Below are 19,389 nucleotides of genomic sequence, written 5' to 3' on the forward strand. Positions count from 1 at the left end.
TCACTACTGGTCTCTGCTGGTGCTAGGAGCGGGGCGTGGTGTGCGAGTCTCTCTCTTTGCCATGCTAATTTATGCATGGAGGAGAGCTCGCTGGGTACCGTCGGAATCCCGCTATTGGGCCACCATTTTGAGCAAGTGATCTGATACTGAGATCCGGCGATTGGCTCCGCCCCCCCCCCCCCCCCCCCACAACACAATCCTGTCCCTCCCCCACTCCCGGCTGATAAGTGGAGGCTTCCTCACTCCCTGCACCATGGGAATAATGTGTCACCCCACCACAACACCACTACCCCGTCCCCCGTCCCCCCCGTCCCCCGTCCCCCCCGCCGCAGCACAGGCACATGGGGGAGATTTTTACTGAGAAAAAGAGGAATTGAAAGCACTTTGCTCCTTTTGATGTGATGAGGTGCTGTCAATTATAGCAAGAGTGCTTATAAACATTGTGGGTAGCATCAAAGTAGGATATCTGAGATGCATTCAAGCGTGAATGGAAAGATAAATAAACAACTTTCTCCCCCTCCCCCACCCCTGCCAAATCAGTTCTGTCTGTATCAATAAAACTGTCAATCGCTGGCTATTGATTATTGGTCTGTGAAATTGAATGGGATTTGTGCTTTTCAAAGACGGTCAAGGGATTTGAAGCCCTTTGAAGTGTACTTCACTTTCAAAGAAGCTTCTGACACTTGTGAGAGCTGCTGCTTTAAACACCTTTGTCTGAAGCAGCAGATGTTAGGGAAAAGCAAGTGAAAATGCTGTGATTTTTCACTCTACTGCCTGGACTGCTCTTCAGCTTTCAGGCAGGGATGACAGCCGGGTGCCTCTTATGGGGTTCTCTGTTGGGGGTTTCGATGGGAGGCCTCTGATGGGTGTCTGTGATGGGGTCTCTGATGGGAGGTCATATGAGGAGGTCTGACGGGGTGACTGATGGGTGTTCTGATGGGGTGGTTGGATGTGGGGGGGGTTATCAGTGAGGCTGTGTGTAATCCTACAGGAGGGGTGTGATTAGAACTGACAACCTGTTGGCCCAGATGCCAGAGTGCTCCCCATGGAGACACAGCTGACAAGTGGAGAGCTTTCTGGTCCTCTGACCAGAGCTACAACGGCAGTACACTAAGATAAGATATCATTTATTTACCTGGAAAAACAAATTGACTTATAAATTGGGCCTCGAAACAAGGAGGTTATCCTTTCTGTCAGGATGGCAGGGGACTCCACTCGTCAGTCCCACGAGAGTTCAAATTGACCTCACCCTCAAGGTTTGCATAAAACTGTATTCACTGATTAATTTTCCTGGAGTAATTTTACTCAGTGCGGTACCTCTTTACAACGGGTCATCAGTTAACGTGTCCAAAAACCCTTCATCTGCATGAACGTCGATTTCAAAGTTGTCAATTGTCGTGTCTTAAATGTTCGTTAATTCTAGGCAGAGGCATCTGAAATGTTTTATTGAATGTCGGCACGACAGATCACTGCGGCTAGAAGTTTGGCAGCCGATGCTATTTCCTTCTCGCTCGCTCGAAAAGGATGTTTTTACCTGTCATCGATCAGCTCGGTTTGCCTGAAGTGAGAGCTGAGCAGCAGCTGGAGCTGGAAGAGGGTTTGGAGACACAGTCTCGCCCTCCTGGCTTGAGGCATCTTCTTGGAAAGATGTTTAAGACAGCACCGCATTCGAAAACCTCCCAGGCAACTGGCTTCTGTGAAAGCAAGTGGAAAACAAATACTGTCACCCCAGGGAGAGGTGCTTTGTTCAGTGGGAGATGACCATTATACATCGCATACAATGAGCAGATCTGCAGAAGGGTACCTGCTATAAGCCAATAAATATATTGGGAGAAAATGTGTGGGCCCAATTTCATGCTGTAAATCAGTGAAACACAAGTCAGCCTGCAATGGATCACATGGACATACAGGACAAGACTATATCAACAGCAAAATGGAGTTGGAGGAAAAGGTATTTTAACTCCTTGTTATGTTATGATTAAATAAAGTGAATTGCTACCAGGCTCACATTAAATAAAAATGCTTTAATTACACATTGAGCATTGAAAGTACTTTGAAACTTGATGGGCCGAATGGCCTCCTGCTGCAGTGTCGGGATTCTATGATAAGTTACCCAGAGGTGGGCTGCCAGCTCAGCAGAAGTGGGCAACCAATTAGTTTGTTTAAAACTAAAGTCAAATGGTATACTGTCAGGTGCCAGAGTTACGAGGCGATGAGGTATTGAGGACAGCTTCTTTTAAGCAATGTATCCCAAGCCCGAACTTAGAAGGAGCCAGAGCCAGGGAGCTATGTTCCTGGAGGCACTTAATGTTCCTGGAGCCTCTGAATTGGCCATTTCAGCACTCGCTGCCCAATTAAGGAAGGTGGGCATGGCACCCAGTGCCCCTGGCTCAATGACAGAGCCCGGGAGAGGTGGCTGCTGCTAAAGTAGGTCAGGCAGCTCAAGACTGCCTCAACATGGAGGCGCCATTGGAGGTATAAATTTAAAATAAAAATTCCAAGGGTAACAGAAAGAATGCTGGGAGGAGATGAGAGGTCCATCTGATGGCAGCATTTGGGAGGTGGGTGCCTCTTTGATGCTCCCTTTTTGCAGGGGGCGGGGGGTGAACACTCTGGGTCCGATGGTCCCCCAGCCTGCTACAGGGAAGGTGAAGTATGTGGGGCCTCTAAATTGCCCCTAATGGGTGCCCATCTTGGACACTAAGGGGCAATTTAGCATGGACAATCCACATAACCTGGACATTTTTGAACTATGGGAGGAAATCGGAGCATCCAGAGGAAACCCACGCAGACATGGGGAGAATGTGCAATCTCCACACAGACAGTCACCCAAGACTGAAATTGAACCGAGGTCCCTGGCACTGTGAGGCACTGTGCAGCATGGTAGCACAGTGGTTAGCACAGTTGCTTCACAGCTCCAAGGTCCCAGGTTCGATTCCTGGCTTGGGTCACTGACTGTGCGGAATCTGCACGTTCTCCCTGTGTCTGCGTGGGTTTCCTCCGGGTGCTCCAGTTTCCTCCCACAGTCCAAAGATGTGCAGATTAGGGGGATTGGCCATGATAAATTGCCCTTAGTGTCCAAAAGGGTTAGGTGGGGTTACTGGGTTACGGGGATAGGGTGGAGATGTGGGCTTAAGTGGGGTGCTCTTTCAAAGGGCCGGTGCAGACTCAATGGGCTGAATGGCCTCCTTCTGAACTGTAAATTCTATGATTCTAACCACTGTGCCACCATGCCGCCCAACTGCAAGGGTATGTCGAGCCATCCCAACCCGTCTCCCGATATTTTCCTGGCCATCCTGGCTGCTTCCTAGAAAGAGCAGGAGCTCTGACTCGAGTGCTTCCCCCACACCTGCCTTTCTAGGAAGCACTTTAAAACTGCCTGAACCTGTCAATTAAAACTCTTGTAAAAGGCAATGGTCCATGAATTTGAATGCAAACAATGCAGTTCAAAGATTTTAGACTTCTAGGCATACAGACAAGCTTGAAAAAGTTAAAGGGCAATTCAATTAACTGTAAAAAGCCACTTTAAAGGTTTCCACAACATTAAAGGGCATGCTTTTGCCTTCATCTCGCAGATATTTGAACTTGGCATTCTGACAGTTTAAAGAGTTTAAGGCTGCAGATGGGAAGAGCAGCCAAATGACCCCCAGACCAGGAAAAAACCTTGGCTTGAGCCCCTCCAACTCAGCACAAGTCCCCCTGACTTCCACCTCCCATGAAGGACCCCCCTTGTCATCCAGGATGCAATTGTAGAGAGGTAACTCACCCCCTTCGGTCCCCTCGGAGTGCAAGGTACCAGGTTAGCACAGCCAAGAGGCAGGGCCTGAAGGGAGAATCACAGGGAACTGATGGAGAGGACTGGGGAGTTATGGGGGTTTGCCCTTTTAAAGGATGCTGTGATCTGTGAGCACTAGGACCTGTCAGAGAGTGTAGGTTCTGCCCCTCTCATTTCCAGCAGAATCCCCAATGTGCCATTGAATGGCATGGAAAACCCGATCCTGTGTAAAAAAATATTCTGAGTAACAATGGCACACTGAGTTTGCTCCTGGCACCAGCAGGAAACACTCCCATTTCTTCAATCAGGAAGACTCCCCAGCTAGTTCCATTTAAGAATAAAGCTGCAGTCCGTTATTTTTAATCTGGGCAAAAGAGCCACAGTTACTGTTGCTGTGGTCAATCCAATCTATGTCTGATTAAAGTACACATGAGCATACGAAGAAATGCATTAGCTTGGACAAAACCACTGAAATGTGAAGCATATATGAATTAAACCATTCATTATCTTAAGGGTCCTTCCTGTCTATGCCCTGATTTCCCCTTCCTTATTATTTTGTCGTTATCATTTATGATCCATGGGCGGTTAATGGACATGTATCTTTAAGTCGAGCACCAGAGAATATGAGGAATTCAGAAGTTACAGGAGAGAACACATCTCGCCTCTGCTAGTTTGAACCAGAGCTTCAGACCTTTTGGCAGCAGAGAAAGAGAGATGGTGTGGGACTCAATTTGATCGAATGGCTAGGGGGTCAATAAATTGGCCAAAAAGGCTGTACTCTGCCCCGTAGTTGGATGATTTCATCCAACTCCAGTGGGATAATTTTCAGAGTCCCAAGGAGCTCAGTTTGACTCCTCGCTCCATGTTTTCTCCAGAAAGGCTGTGAGCGCTGTATTTTTGAAACTGCAGAGAACCTGAATGAATTAATCTACAAGAAAAACCATTACGCGCTGAATACAAAGACCATCTCTCTCTCTCTCTTTTCTCTCCAGAAAGGCTGTGAATGCTGTATTCCTGAAACAACAAAGAACTGAATTAATCTACAGTAAAGCCTCGGACTGAAAGTAGAGTTTGAAGAGGAGTAAGGTGTTGGAAGCAACCATCTGAAACAAAGACTTTTTCCATTTTACTTATGATTTCTTTTCTCCCCTCTGTGTTTGTCTGTCTTGTGTGCGCATGTAGAGTGTGCGAGGGGGGGCGAGTTAAAGTGGGGAATTAGGAATTAGATAATAGTTAACAAGTTGCATTTGCTGCATATTTCATTATAATTCTTGTTATTCATAAAAAAAAGTAATTGTTTATACATTTACAAATCTGGTGACTGTAATTATTGGGCAGCCAAAGGCCAAAGGTTTCAGATATTTTGTTAATTATTATTTGTTAATTCATTCTAGGTGAAGTAGAGCTGGAATTGACCATGCACTAGCCCAGGGTGTCATAACATAATTTGGGGGCTCGTCTGGGATCTTTGGAATGGTCAACCCCGACGTTTGTTACAGTATAAATTAAACAGAGCTTAATGCAGCATAATTAACTTGTGTGTATTCCCCTTGTTGCACATTTGGACTTTTGCAAGTCAGTATCCTGACATGTCTATCAGCTGTCACTTTATTTTTTTTTAAATATTTTTATTCTCCATTTTCACATTTTCTACAGAATTTACACCCCACCAATAAACAATGAACAGTAACAAATACAATGTCAATCCTCCTATTAACAACAACTATCCCATCCGCCCACCACCCCAAACAACGGCCCACCTGACAATATAAGCATCAAATAAAACAAACCCAAAGTGGAAAAAAGGAAAAAAGAAAAAGGAATCAGGAATCGCCTATGGTCACCATTGACATAAACGCCCCCCCCCGCCATCCAATCCCCGAAAGAGTACCGTGAATGACACCCATGAATTGTAGACAACCCCAACCCCAACCCCCTCCCAGACTCCTCCCCTCTACTTCCTCTTGTAAAATCCTCCCCCCAACCTCGGTTCCTTCCCCCAACTTTTCACCCCGGCTAGACTCACCAAAACCTGTTCTACCAGGCTCCGATGGCCGCAGCCCCTCCCCCCACCTCAGTCCCGTTCACTGGCCGGCTTAAACCAGCCAGCGTGGGGGCCCCCGCCCCGGTCTCCTTCCTCCTTGCCCAGTCCCAGGAAAACCAAGAAATACCCTTTAGCACACAACCCCAGCATACATACCCAAGCCCCAAAGTACCATAATTGCAGATGAAAGTCCCAACTCTTCCCTTGTCCAAATATATACAGCGCCGACTCATTTCGTACATACACCAACACGCAGTGAAAAAATAAAGTTACGTGAGGCTACATCGGTACGGGACCCGCTCTCAGTCCCTTTTCTCAATTCTGCCACAGTCCTTCTGCCTTCGCAAACTCCTCCGCCGCTTCCGCTATCCCAAAATAAAACTCCTTGGATTTGTAGGTCACCCTCAACTTAGCTGGATATACTATACCGCACTGCACCTTGCTGATGTACAGTGCCTCCTTCACCCGGCTGAAGGCAGCCCGCCTCCTCGCCAGCTCCACCGTAAAGTCCTGGTATGTGCGTATACCAGCTCCAGCCCACTGCACCACTTGCTTCTGCTTTGCCCAGCACAGGATTTTCTCCTTCACGCTATACCTACGGAAACACAGAGTAACTCCTCTTGGCGCCTCATTCGCCTTTGGTATAGGCCTCCATGCCCGATGAGACCCGTCCAGTTCATATCGGGAGGGATAGTCCCCCTCCCCCAATAGCTTCGCCAACATCGTGGCAAAATACTCCATCGGCCTTGGGCCTTCCACCCCTTCGGGCAGACCCACAATCCTCAGATTCTGTCGCCTGGATCTGTTTTCAGGTCTTCCATTTTAGCTCGCAGACCCTTGTTGGTCTCTATCACCTTCCGCAACTCTTTCCCCATCGAGGTGAGTTGATCACTGTGCTGCGATAATGACTCTTCCACTTCCTTCAGTGTCTCACCCTGCTCCCGCACCTCCGCCGCTGCGCTTGATACCGCCGCCCTCACCGGGGCAAGCGCCTCCTCCACCAGCACTTTCAATACCGCCCCCATCTCCTTCTTCATCGCTTCCATGTGTTTTATGAACTGTTTTTCAAGTTCCACAGCCATCACCTTGGTCATTTCTTCTGCTGGGAGCAATGCGGCCTCTCCTGGTGCTCCAGCCTCCGCTTTTCTTACAGTTCCTGCGCTGACTTTTCCACTCACCGGCGGACTTTCATTAACCCCCCTTTTTCACGGCCGTTTTTCTCCCTGCCTCCCGTCTGCCGTCACTGGAAGTCCAGCTGTCACTTTAAACAGAAGTTTTGAGGGGAACGGAACTGGAAATTGGCAGAACAGAACCAAGGGCTTCTCGAGAGTTTTATTTGAATGCGATTAAATTTTAAAAGGGGTGACAGATGTGACTCATTCCCAGTAAGTTAACTTTGTGCCAAGTAGTTAGAGGTTTAATTTTGGAAACAGAAAATGGGAGGCTTATTTATAATAAATTAGCAAAAACATCTTACTTAGAGGTTCCAAGTTAAAAGATTTAATTCAACATAAGACCTTGAGACAATAAGACATAAGAGGAGAAATGGACCATTAGGCCCATCAGGTCTGTTCCACCATTCATAGAATTTTTATAGAATTTACAGTGCAGAAGGAGGCCATTCGGCCCATCGAGTCTGCACCGGCTCTTGGAAAGAGCACCCTACCCAAGTTCCACACCGCCACCCTATCCCCATAACCCAGTAACCCCACCCAACACTAAGGGCAATTTTGGACACTAAGGACAATTTATCATGGCCAATCCACCTAACCTGCACATCTTTGGACTGTGGGAGGAAACCGGAGCACCCGGAGGAAACCCACGCACACACGGGGAGGATGTGCAGACTCCGCACAGACAGTGACTCAAGCCGGAATCGAACCTGGGACCTTGGAGCTGTGAAGCAATTGTGCTATCCACAATGCTACCGTGCTGCCCTAATGAGGGCCTGATTGATCTGATATAATCCACAACTCCACTTTCCCAGCTTATCCCAGAACACTTAATTTATAATTATATAAATATATATTTGCGTTGAGAAGAGTGAGGAGTGACTTGATTGAAGTATAAGGTCCTGAACAGTATTGACAAGGTAGACATGGAAAGTATGTTTCCTCTTGTGAGTGAGTCCAATACCAGGAGGTGCTGTTTGAAAATTAGGGGGTCACCCTTATAGGACAGAGATGAGGAGAATTCTTTTTCTCTCAGAGGGTTGAGTGACTTTGGAACTCTCTTCTTCAGAAGGTGGTGGAGGCGGAGTCATTGAATATTTTTAAGGTGGAATTAAACAGATTTTTGTTGAGCAAGGGAATCAATGGTTTTCGGGGGTAGATGGGAATGTGGAATTTGAAGCTCAAACAGATGAGTCATAATCTTATTGAATGGCAGAACAAGTTCGAAGGGCTGAATGGCCTACCTCTGCTCTTATTTTATATGTTCATAGATACATCATAGATACATAGATACGAGGGGCTGGTTTAGCACACTGGGCTAAATAGCTGGCTTTTAAAGCAGACCAAGGCAGGCCAGCAGCATGGTTCAATTCCCATGCTAGCCTCCCCGAGCAGGTGCCGGAATGTGGCGACTAGGGGCTTTTCACAGTAACTTCATTGAAACCTACTTGTGACAATAAGTGAGTTTAATTTCATTTTCATATTTCTAATATATATATATATGTGTGAGTGCATGTATGTGTGCAAACAATCTTCAGCATTTGTGCTATATTATCTATCCAAAGAAGAAAATCCTAAAAAATATTCAACATAAATAGAGAAGGCAATGTTACTGGATGAATGCATCACCTAATTATGGAGTTGGTGAGAATGAAAAAGGAATCTATTGACCAGAACAAATGGCCACCAAAAAACAAAAAGGAGCCCTCGAGTAAATCTCACAAAGAGCTCGCAATTCGATAAGACAAATACCTTGACCCCTGGCTCTAAATGATTGGCTAAATAACTCCAGCTGCAGTGCTGAAGTTTGACAGTCGCTGCCTTTTCTGCAGTTAACTTACAATCAGCTCAGGCTGCGTGTAGGACGGTCCCTTACCCGCTGATGTTCGGCTGGGCTCAGCATTCTTCCAAAGGAGTTCATGTCATTACCCCACCGGCTATTGTTCATTGATTGGTGTCCTGTACGAAGCTCATTCCCAGAGTCTGTTCCCTCATTTCAAACGCGCTTGTCTCAGTGCCGAGCACTATGGCTTTGTTCGATTTGATAGACTGCCTGAAAAAAAAAAACAGGTCACTGCAGAATACCCCAACTCAGCAGGTTTGAACAGAAACCAGTGTTTTTCCCATCGAGCTCTTCTCACCCTCTCAAAGAATGTTGGTAATTTAGGTCAGGCCAATTTGAGCTTAAAACTGTACACTCAGACAGGGCTGGATTTTATGGGCCACCCACAGGCGGGGAAGCAGATGGATTCATAAATTTGGGCATGTAGCATTGGCAGAGTACCTGCTGCCTGTCCTCAGCATGAGTTAATGAGCGCTGGAGAGGCCTTCGCTTAGCCACCACGGCTCAATTGAGGGCCCTTAAGTGGTCAATTCCTGCCCATTTGAAGGCCGCATGCTGCTACTCAGATTTAATGGTTGACGGGAGAGAGTGTGCCCAACCTGCAGCCAGCCAGTGAAGATGTGGGGGTGGTAGGAGGTTGCTGTCATGTGGGGATGGGGGCCTCCTTTCTAGGCCCCAGTGCTAATCAGCGAACCCCTACCTCCCCCACAGCTTTCCCTTCTCAACTCCACCAGCCCCTCCTGCCTGGTCCAACTGGGCGCCCACCCTCCTCACTGGGGCCTGCCAGCAAGCCCTTGCAAGTTCCCGGGCTTGCCTGGGTTCTGGGGCATCTTTGACTGCTCTTCCCACCGGGCCTCCGGTAGTAGCATCAGGGGCCCACCTCCCAGTTGAGCTAATGGTACAGTAGAGCTGTTGGCCTCCGATTGACCAGCAGTGTTACAAAAGCAAACATAGAAAATAGGAGCAGGTGCAGGCCATTCAGCCCCTCAAGCCTTCTCCGCCATCAAATATAATCATGGCTGATTCTCTATCTTAACACCAGAGTCCCATCCTCTACCCATAACTCCTTGACACTTTTCGAACCTAGAAATCAATTTCCTTCTGAAACATGTTCAGTGACTTGTCCCCCACAGCCTTCTGTGGGAGAGAATTTCACAGTTTCACCACCCACTGAGTAAAAAGGTTTCTCCTCATCTCAGTTCTAAATGGTCCACTCCATGTCCTGTGACCACTTTGCTCTTGACCCCAGACAGAGGAAACTTCATCCCTGAATCCAGTCTGTCCAATCATGTCAGAATTTCATACGTTTAAATTTGATCTCCTCTCATTCTTCTAAATTCCAGTAAATACTGGCGGGCATTCCTCTGGAGAGGGGCCGAAGACTGACTTCATATTAATTAAAACCTCGTTGGTGGGACAATTAAAGCAGGCCAGCGAATCAGAGGCCCCAGCTTTTATGATGGGCCGCAGGAACAGTGCAGCTGACAAAAACAGTTGTCAAGGTTCATTTGCAGGTTCGGCCCAACCACAACAGACCTGCAGCACTAGGACCCAGCGACTGGTCAACCCTGAAACCACATCCAGACTGACACATGCAATGGCAGCAATGTTGAATCCCCACTGTTTTAAAGCACTTTCAATGATCAATGCCAAGTGCTACAGGCTATACTTTGCTCTCCAGCCCACACCTGGAAGTGATCCTTCTCTCCCATTCTTACCAGCACTCAGCCAATGTAATCCTCCCTCCTAAATGTAACTAGGGTTATACCATTTGTTCTCCTGGGGGGGAGGCGGAGGTGGGGGGGTGGGGGGGGGATGCCGGTGAAATAATGGAAAAGTGGGGACCAAGCAGGGCCGACTGTATGCGTGGGTCACATCCCCACCCTCAGCTTTGCGCCAAATGGCTCATCAAAACTGCCCGTCGCTGCCCAAGATACTGAGCTTTTTACATCAAAAGCTCCATGTGGACTGATAGATAAATAACAGGGCCTGCAGCCTCCAGCACTGTCACTCAAGGTGATGCGACTGTCCAACCCGTCTCAGAGCAGCCTTCAGCCTCTCTCCCAGTCCTCTGCGGGGTCAATGATTTACCATATTGATTAAATCCAATTCTATGTTTAATTGCAAGATGGGGCCAAATGCTGCAATTCCGTTCAGTTTTCCCTGAAAAACAAGAAGCATTGCTTTTATGTGGAATGATTTATGAGCGCCATTTATCGAACATCGCACCAATGGTCCAGTGAGAAACAGCCACACTCTGATACCTGTCTGTAAATGTTCAAAACACTCATTACATGCAGCACTTTCAACTTATGTCTATAATATAGGTTACTTTACATTACTATGTAGTCTTGACATTTTGATCGGATGGGGGGAGGGTCTGTTCTTAGTCAGCTAGCATCACCAGTAAAATTTGAGAACCAATATACACACATCACCACAATGAGCTGGACGATGAAAGAAAGCATGTTTGTTTCAATTCAGCTCGAATCGCAGAAAGGTTACAGCACAGAAGGGAGGCCAGTCAGCACATGAGGCGGAATTCTCCCGAATCGGCGCGATGGCCCGACGTCGGCGTCAAAAACGGCGTGAACCACTCTGGCGCCGGGCCGACCGGAAGTAGCGGAATTCTCTGCACTTCCGGGGCCTCGGCCAGTGCCGGAAGGGTTGGCGCTATGCCAGCCGGCGCCGAAGGGGCTGCGTGAGTTAGCGCATGCACAGAACCGCCGCGGTGGTTCAGCGCATGCGCAGACCAGCCGCCGTATTCTGACGCATGCGCAGGGGTGTCAGACGTTTAGCTGCTGTTGTATAAAGACTCAAAGGTTCTGCTCCTTTTCCATAAACACCTTTAATTTACTTCAACAGACTCTGCACAAAACTCTAACATCACATCACCTGACCCAAAGGCCACCAGGAGCCGTTTACATATCAGTGTCAATTATTGGATACTTAACATAAATGAGACAACTAATTGGAATGTCTCTTAACCCATTATTTAACAGTCCCCCCTTCCTTGTAGAAAAAATAATTAGGTGAAAACAAAATTACAAGAAACTCAAAAACACACATGCAATTTCCCCCCTTCTTTTTTTTCATTTTTGGAAGAAGAAAAAAACATAGCTACTGTCAACCCATTTAATTTTTGCTATTTCCCCTCTGTCCAACATCTGCTTCAAACTTGTGATGTCTATCCTTAACCTTTTTTCATTGACACTTTTTGTAGAGTGCACATTTTCCCACAGGGATTTATTGTCAATGTGACATTCAATAGGTATATTACCCAAATCCCCTAACCCCAAAATTTCTGTCAATATCTGAGATATATAAAAGGCCATATCCACCGCCTCTACAAGGCTTAACGTCTCAGCAGCCAAAGTGCTTTTGACCACTCTCCTTATTTTCTTTGTTTCCCACACAAGAGGACAACATTTACCATTGTTCCCCAAAAGGAAATTTATAAAACCTCGTGCGCTTGAAACCCCATCACTTAAAATTGCATAGGACGCATCACTATAAACTATGAGTTTCAAGTGCCTAAGGTCACCTAAAACCGGGATCCTCAAAACACACTCCTGCATTTTTAGTTTGACCCATGCTTTATTTGCTCTTATTATGTCTTCCACTTTGAGATCATTCATTTTTGTACTCAACTCTAAGACATCAAAACTCACGTCCGGTCTAGTCTGTCTACCTAACCAATTCAGTTGCCCAATTAAACTTCGCAGTTGCTCTTTTCCCATCTTTGAAACCATTGCGACTTTTTGTGAAACCCGGCCACGACTAATTGTTATTGGGCTGATGCTTTCCAAATAAGATTGCTGACGTAAAGTTGCCCCTAACTTAGTCTGTCCGATTTCCAGTCCAATATATTTAAATGCACTGGAAGCCTGACTTCCAACTCTTTCCTCAAACCAGAGATTCCAACAGCTTCAAAATCACTAGTCCCAACCCACAAAAAATCATCGACATACATCATAAAGATGCCAGAAATATTTCCTTTATAGTGCCAGTAAAACATTGCTGGACCTGCTTTCAACTGGCAACAGCCTAACTTTAACAAAACTGACCTTACCGAAAAATACCAGACTCTAAACGCATCATTTAATCCATTTACAGATTTGTTCAACTTCCAGAGTACCCCTTCTGTGTTAGCTGCTTCTTTAGGAGGATGGAGAAAAATGTCTCTCTGGAGCTGATGCCCCTGCAAGAAGGCAGCTTTTATATCTATAGATTTGCATTCCCATGCCTTTATGGCTAATAGAGCCAAGAAGATCTTTAAAATAACCTTTCCTGCCATAGGTAAATCTACCCTTAAATCCTGATCTTCTAAGTTTTCTTCAAATCCCCTTGCCACAAGCCTGGTCTTTGCCTTATAAGTTCCATCCGGAAGAACCTTTTCCGTGCAAATCCATCTGTGGGATAGAGCTCTTTGTCCCCTATCCGGTACTTCCGTGTATACCCCAAATTCACTCCAACTATGCAGTACTTGCTGTTTGGCATCTCTGATAACATTTTCATCTAACTTATTGGAAGCCACCAAAATCTCACATGCACTAATCTCCTATTAGTATTTGTAGTCTTACTCATGTTCCGAGACCTTGATAAACTACGTCCCCTCTCCCGCCTGGTATCTCGTTCTGTACTGCTACTACTTGATCATTCCTTTCTGCTGTGGGATGTCCTTTCAATAGTTCTCGGCCTTTTCCTGCGGACCTGTTCACTATCCGATCTACTATCTGAACTGGCACTGCATTGCTGTGCCCTCCATTTTTGAACTTCGTGTTCCCAATCCATTGTCTTGACTCCCTCCCCTGAATGCTGTACGTTCAACCAATGTTTATACTTCCCAGTGGCCTTCCCTGCTCTACTAATAACGGTTGCATCCTGCCGTTGACTAGATCCTTCAATCAAGTATGTCACTTTTGTACCAACCTCTGGCAGTTGTCCTTTTGGACCTTTTTGGACTCTTAACCCATTACTTAACAAAGGGGGGGGGGGTCTTCTCCGCGCCGGCCATGGAGCCCTACAGGGGCCGGCACGGAAGGAAGAAGTGCCCCCATGGCACAGGCCTGCCCGCAGATCGGTGGGCCCCGATTGCGGGCCAGGCCACCGTGAGGGCTCCACCCGGGGTTGGATCTCCACGCCCACCACCCCCCCCTCCCCCGATGACCGCACCAGCCAACTTACCTGCCAGGTCCCACCGTGTGGGACCATGTCCAATCCACGCCGGCGGGACTGGCCAAAAACGGGCGGCCGCTCGGCCCATCGGGGTCCGGAGAATTGCCGGGGGGGGGGCTGCCAATTGCCCCCGACCGGCGTGGCGTGACCGGCACCAGTGAATACGGCAGCCGGCGTCAGGGCGGTGGGGCGGGATTCACGCCGCCCCCCCAGGGATTCTCCGATCCAACGGGAGGTTGGAGAATCCCGCCCATGGTGTCCATGTCAGCTGTGTGCAAGGGAAAATCCCAGTCTCTAACCTTTGCCCACAGCCCCTGTTGCAATCTTTTCTCCCCTCATAATTATCCAACTCCCGTGTCGAGAGCTACGATCGAAGGTGCCCCAGCACACAGGGGTGGCCAAAGAGAGCAGGAGAGTGAGGTGGACGTGCAACCAAGTAGAGGGTCTCTGTTTAACATCTTAGCTGAAAAAGAACGGCCAGAATTCTCCGGTCATTGCGATTCACTTTTCCCATCAGCAGCGCACCCCCACCCACGGAATTCCCAGTGTCGTTGGGTAGTCATAATGGGAAATCCCATTGGCAAGGAGCGGGAAGATAGAATCCCGCCACCAGCAAACAGCACAGCGCTGAGAAGCACATGGTTGGGGGCCCGGAGAATCCAGCCCAGCATCTCCAACAGCACCGCATTCCCTCAGTCCTGAACTGGAGTGTCAGCCTAGATTTTCCATGGTCAATTTTCAGGAGTGGGCCTTGAACCCAACATCTGCTGAATCAGAGCCATGACTACAAAGGCAAATATTGAACCAGGTGGGTTTTTAACAACACTCCAGCAGTTCCATTATTGCCCATGAAGCAGACATTTAATTCCAACTTGTTTTAATTAATTGAATTAAAATTCTCCCAGCTGCCATGGTGGGATTTGAATTAATATTGTCGAGGTGTTAATCCAGGATTACCAGTCCAGTAACATTATTACTATGCTACAGCGCCAGTCTTCAGCTTCCATTGCCTCTCCTCGTTCTTCTTACCAAAGTGCATCACTTCGCATTTCTCTCCGTTAAATTCCACCAGCCACCTCTCCACCCATTCAATCAACCTGTGCATTTGTTTTTGAAGTCTGTCATGATCCTCCTCACAGTTTACAATACCTTCATGTTTTATATCATCTGCAAATGTTGAAATCGTGCACTACACACCCAAGTTTAGGTCATTACTGTAGATTAGGAAAGTAATGGTCCTCATACCAAACCCTGGGGAACCCCATTTCTTACCAGTCCGAAAAACAACTGTTTACCAAGACTCTCTGTTTCCTGTCAACTTCATATCTATGCTGCCACATTCGTTTTATTCCAACTTTGTTGGAAGGCCTAATATGTGGCACTTTATCAAATGCCTCTTTGTAGTTCATGTACTCCATCAACCACATTGCCCTCATCTGTCCTCTCTGTAGCCTTGTCAGAAAAACTCAGTCAAGTTAGTTAAACACAATTTGCCTTTAACAATTTGGTGCTGGCTTTCCTGAATTAATCCACATTTGTCCAAGTGACTGCAAATGTTATCCTCATTTATCGTTTCTGGACGCTTTCACACCGCTGAGGTTAAATTGACGAGCCTGTTGTTGTTGGATTTATCCTTGTAAGTTTGCAATTTCCCAGTCCCCTGATACACCCCTGTCACCTGCCTTTTCTAGGAAGCACTTGAAAACAAAGAGACAGCCTCTTTAAGAAAAACTGTAGTTAGAAAACCACCCGCTCCCATGAGTTAATGGATCCCTGCTGAGCTATAGAAATAAACAATCCAAATCTCACCTTTGAAACTGCCTCGACCTGTCAATCAAAAAGCTTTTAGGAGGTAATGGTGGATGAAATGTTGAATGTAAACAATGCAGTTCAAAGCTTTTAGCCTTCTAGGCCTATAAACAGTCTTTAATACTTTAAAGGGCAATGCAATTGACTGCAAGAAAACCACTACAAAGGTTTCCACCACATTTTTAGTTTCACCTCGCAGACCTTTGAACTTGGCATACTGACTGACTGGTTAAAGGGTTTAGGGGTATAGATGGCAACACTTTCACTTTCTAATGAAAGACCTTTAATTTTTAGATAGTGACTGACTGTTTAAAGGGGTTAAAGGCTACATATGGGAAGAACAGCCAAACAAACCCCTGCCCAGGAAAGATTCCCGACATGAGCCTCTCCAGCCGAACGCAAGCCCCCTAACCCCCACCTCCCCTGAAGGACCCTCCTAAACACCCTGGAGGCATTTTTAGGGAGAGGGTACCCACCCCCTTGTCACAACTTGAAATACAAGCCTCCTGAAGAGGGGGGAATCAAGGGGACTTAAAGGAGGGATGGGGGCAGGAGTGAATTAAGGGGGCAGAAGGGGTGACTGGGGAGTTGAAGGAGGGTAGTGAAGGGTGACTTTGCCAGCGGTTGTCATAATATACACACAGGTATATGATGGTGCACAGACAGGCAGTGATTGACACACAGGATGACCAGTGAACACACAGAACACAGCAGCCAATCAGCAGACAGGACACGACCACTATATAACCAGAGGACACTAGTTTTCCCGCTCTCTTGGGATCCAGCCTCTGAGACAGTAAGAGCCTGTGAGCAGCAACTAGAACATACACCATGTGGTGGTAAGATAGTCTGGTCAGGTTAGCCTCAGGTCTCCAGTCAAGTCAGCATATTGTCAACCCACAGTTAAAGTATGTATGATCGTTACGAGTTCAATAAAATTGAGTTGCATTTCTTCAAGTGTTGGAAGCCTGTCTCTCTCACTGCTGCAGTAAACGCAGTCCTCGCAGACCCGGCATACCCAACATATCAGCGGTTAGTGTCAGGGGTTGCTTCCCTGCCAGTCCGGGAGGGCTGCAGTCACATTGTTAGATCCTGGCACACGTTAAAAAGGATACCTCAGACTCTGAGGAGTGGGGTCTGTCATTGAGATTGGGCCTGCCCTACTCAGGTCCAACGAGAACCCAGTGTGCCATTGAATGGCACTGATTGAGGGTAATTTTTCAAAGAGGTATAATCACATTGGAATTATTCCTAGCACCAGTGGGAATCACTCTAGTTTTCCCACTGGTGGGAGCATTTAGCCACCAATCAGGAAAATGGTGCCGCCAGGCTCAGACTGAAAGTCAGCGTGTCGCTCTGCAATTGCACAGCCGTGTCTTTAGTCCAGATTTTGAGCCACTTTGAAAAAAAGATCCAGTGGGTGTGGTTTACTCCGACACTGTGGAGGACCAGGGCCTGATAGAGCTGGTATTTGCACAGAAATCAAGACGTCCCTTAAAAAGGTCGCCTAATTAGCACAGAACATACCCTCTCCCCCCCGCCAGACATCCACCCCCATAAGCATCCCACCACAACCATCAGCATCAGGGTATCTGGGTTCTCGCCCCTTCCACTATCATCAGCATCTGGGACTTCCCCCCCCTCCCCAAACCCCCCCCCCCCCCCCCCCACACACACACACCATCAGCATCGAGTGCCCCCACCACCATCAGCATCAGGGGCTCTTCCCATCCCCTCCCCGCAACACCTTCAGCATCGGGGCTTCTCCCCCCACCCCCCCCCCCAACACCATCAGCATCAGGAGCTCCCCCTCAACAAACAGAATGTGAAACCCACCCCAATGGAACTTTCCAGAGTGTCTGCACTGGCAATTTTCCTTCGCACAAGTTGGCACTACTAGGTTGCCTGGCAATACCAACCTGTTCCAGGGGGCAGTGCCAGGGGATGTCCCTCTCCCCCAGGGGCTACACTTACCTTTGCATCCGTGGGGGGTACCCCCAGAACCTGTTGTAAATCTCATCACGTCAGCAAGGTCTGAATATTCATGAATGGGGATCATGTGTTGGCAGCGGAGGGGGGGGGTGGGGAGGAGGGGGGGAAGTATTAAATTAAATAGGTTCCCGCCCTTTCAGGGCTTGAACCTCATTCGGTCACCGGCAAAAAGCATGGAATTGCTTTTACCGATTCTCGTGAGATTTTGCGCCTATGTCACCGCATTCACTCACAACTAATGTGGGCTGAAAATCACCTCCCCCTCTCCCTGGTCTTTTATGCAGGAATATCGCAGCCCAGCCCATTTTTGAGCCAAATCCCTGGACCTGCCACGGTATAAAATTCGCATGTGTCTGTATCTGCAACTCACACCCTTATTTACCTCGCACCAAGCACTCACATAAATGCACAGAAAACCTGCTTTAGAATTTTGCAAAATCTCTCTCACTCCATCCAATAGCTTCCTTATGTTTATTTTGGTGCTATTTGTTTCTCCTAGTTCTTTTTAATGTTTCAACCTCCGACCGAATTTGTTTAAATGCTCTCTGACAGCAATGGAAAACCACCTCATCGGGACACGTCTGGTTGTGTCGAGGTGCGACCAATCTGGCCTGTACCAGTCCCATTTCTCCCATAAGTGGGTCCAATGTCCCAGGATTCTTAAGTACTACCTCTTTTCCCACCTTTCCAACCGCACATTCATATGTTCTCTCTTTCTATGTGTATAGGCATTAGTGCTTGGTCTCGGGAGTAATGCAGGCATCATTACCTTTCAGGTCGTACTTGTTTGTCTTCTTCCTTGTGCCCTAAAATAGGCCTGCAGGACCACATTGCTCTTTCTACCTATATCGTTAGCATCAAAAATGGACCATAACCCCCGGCTGTTCACCCTCCCGGTGTCGAGAGGTCTTCAGACACTTGGTGACATCCATTACCCAGCATGAGAGGGGAAACATATCATCCTGGATTCACTCTTGCAGCTGCAGAAATACCATTCTCTTCCTCTAATTATAGAATCCCTACAAACTTTGCTTTCTCAATCTTCCTCCTAGCTCCCAATACAGCTTGGATAACGTGGTGCCGTGGACATGATTCTAGCTGTACGCCCCAGCTTAACCCTCACCCATACCAGTATTGAACATCAATCGAGGGGATGGCCTGCATGGCCCTGCTTGACTCTTGGAGCTCACCCATTCCCCTCTGCCTGTGTATCATTGAGCTGCAGGGTTACCCCATCCAGTGACGCATATCGCCAAAACTCTCAGCCCTGTGGAGCTTCTGCAGCGATATCGACCGCTGCTCCCACTCCAAAGCCTGGAGCTTCAGCACCTTCAGTTGATGAGACTCCCAGTATATGCGATTGTTCAGGACACAAGAAACATCTTGGACAACCGACACAGCACACGACGTGCATTCCATGAGACTGAAAAGCCTCCAATTATTAGATTCTGAACTGACTTGACAGAAATAAACTTAAGACTTAAATAAATAAATAAAGGTTAACCAGTTGCTCGCCAATCAACTGCTTCCTATGTTCTGACGTCATCTGATTTTGTCGGGAGATCACTAAATGTTT

At 47.4% G+C, this 19,389-nt stretch overlaps 1 long non-coding RNA gene across 1 annotated transcript in view; it reads right to left on the minus strand.

Moving 5' to 3' along the window:
• Positions 1 to 1,123: 1,123 nt before the first annotated feature.
• Positions 1,124 to 19,389, minus strand: part of LOC140430082 (uncharacterized) — a 31,553-nt gene continuing 13,287 nt past the window's right edge. Inside the window, exons 2-3 of the long non-coding RNA XR_011949318.1 lie at positions 8,868 to 9,044; positions 1,124 to 1,694 (exon numbers count right to left, since the gene is read on the minus strand). This is a non-coding gene — a long non-coding RNA (uncharacterized lncRNA). The remainder of the gene's footprint in view (positions 1,695 to 8,867; positions 9,045 to 19,389) is intronic.

This window comes from Scyliorhinus torazame, chromosome 9 (genome assembly GCF_047496885.1).
Source record: "Scyliorhinus torazame isolate Kashiwa2021f chromosome 9, sScyTor2.1, whole genome shotgun sequence".
Classification (NCBI taxonomy): domain Eukaryota; kingdom Metazoa; phylum Chordata; class Chondrichthyes; order Carcharhiniformes; family Scyliorhinidae; genus Scyliorhinus; species Scyliorhinus torazame.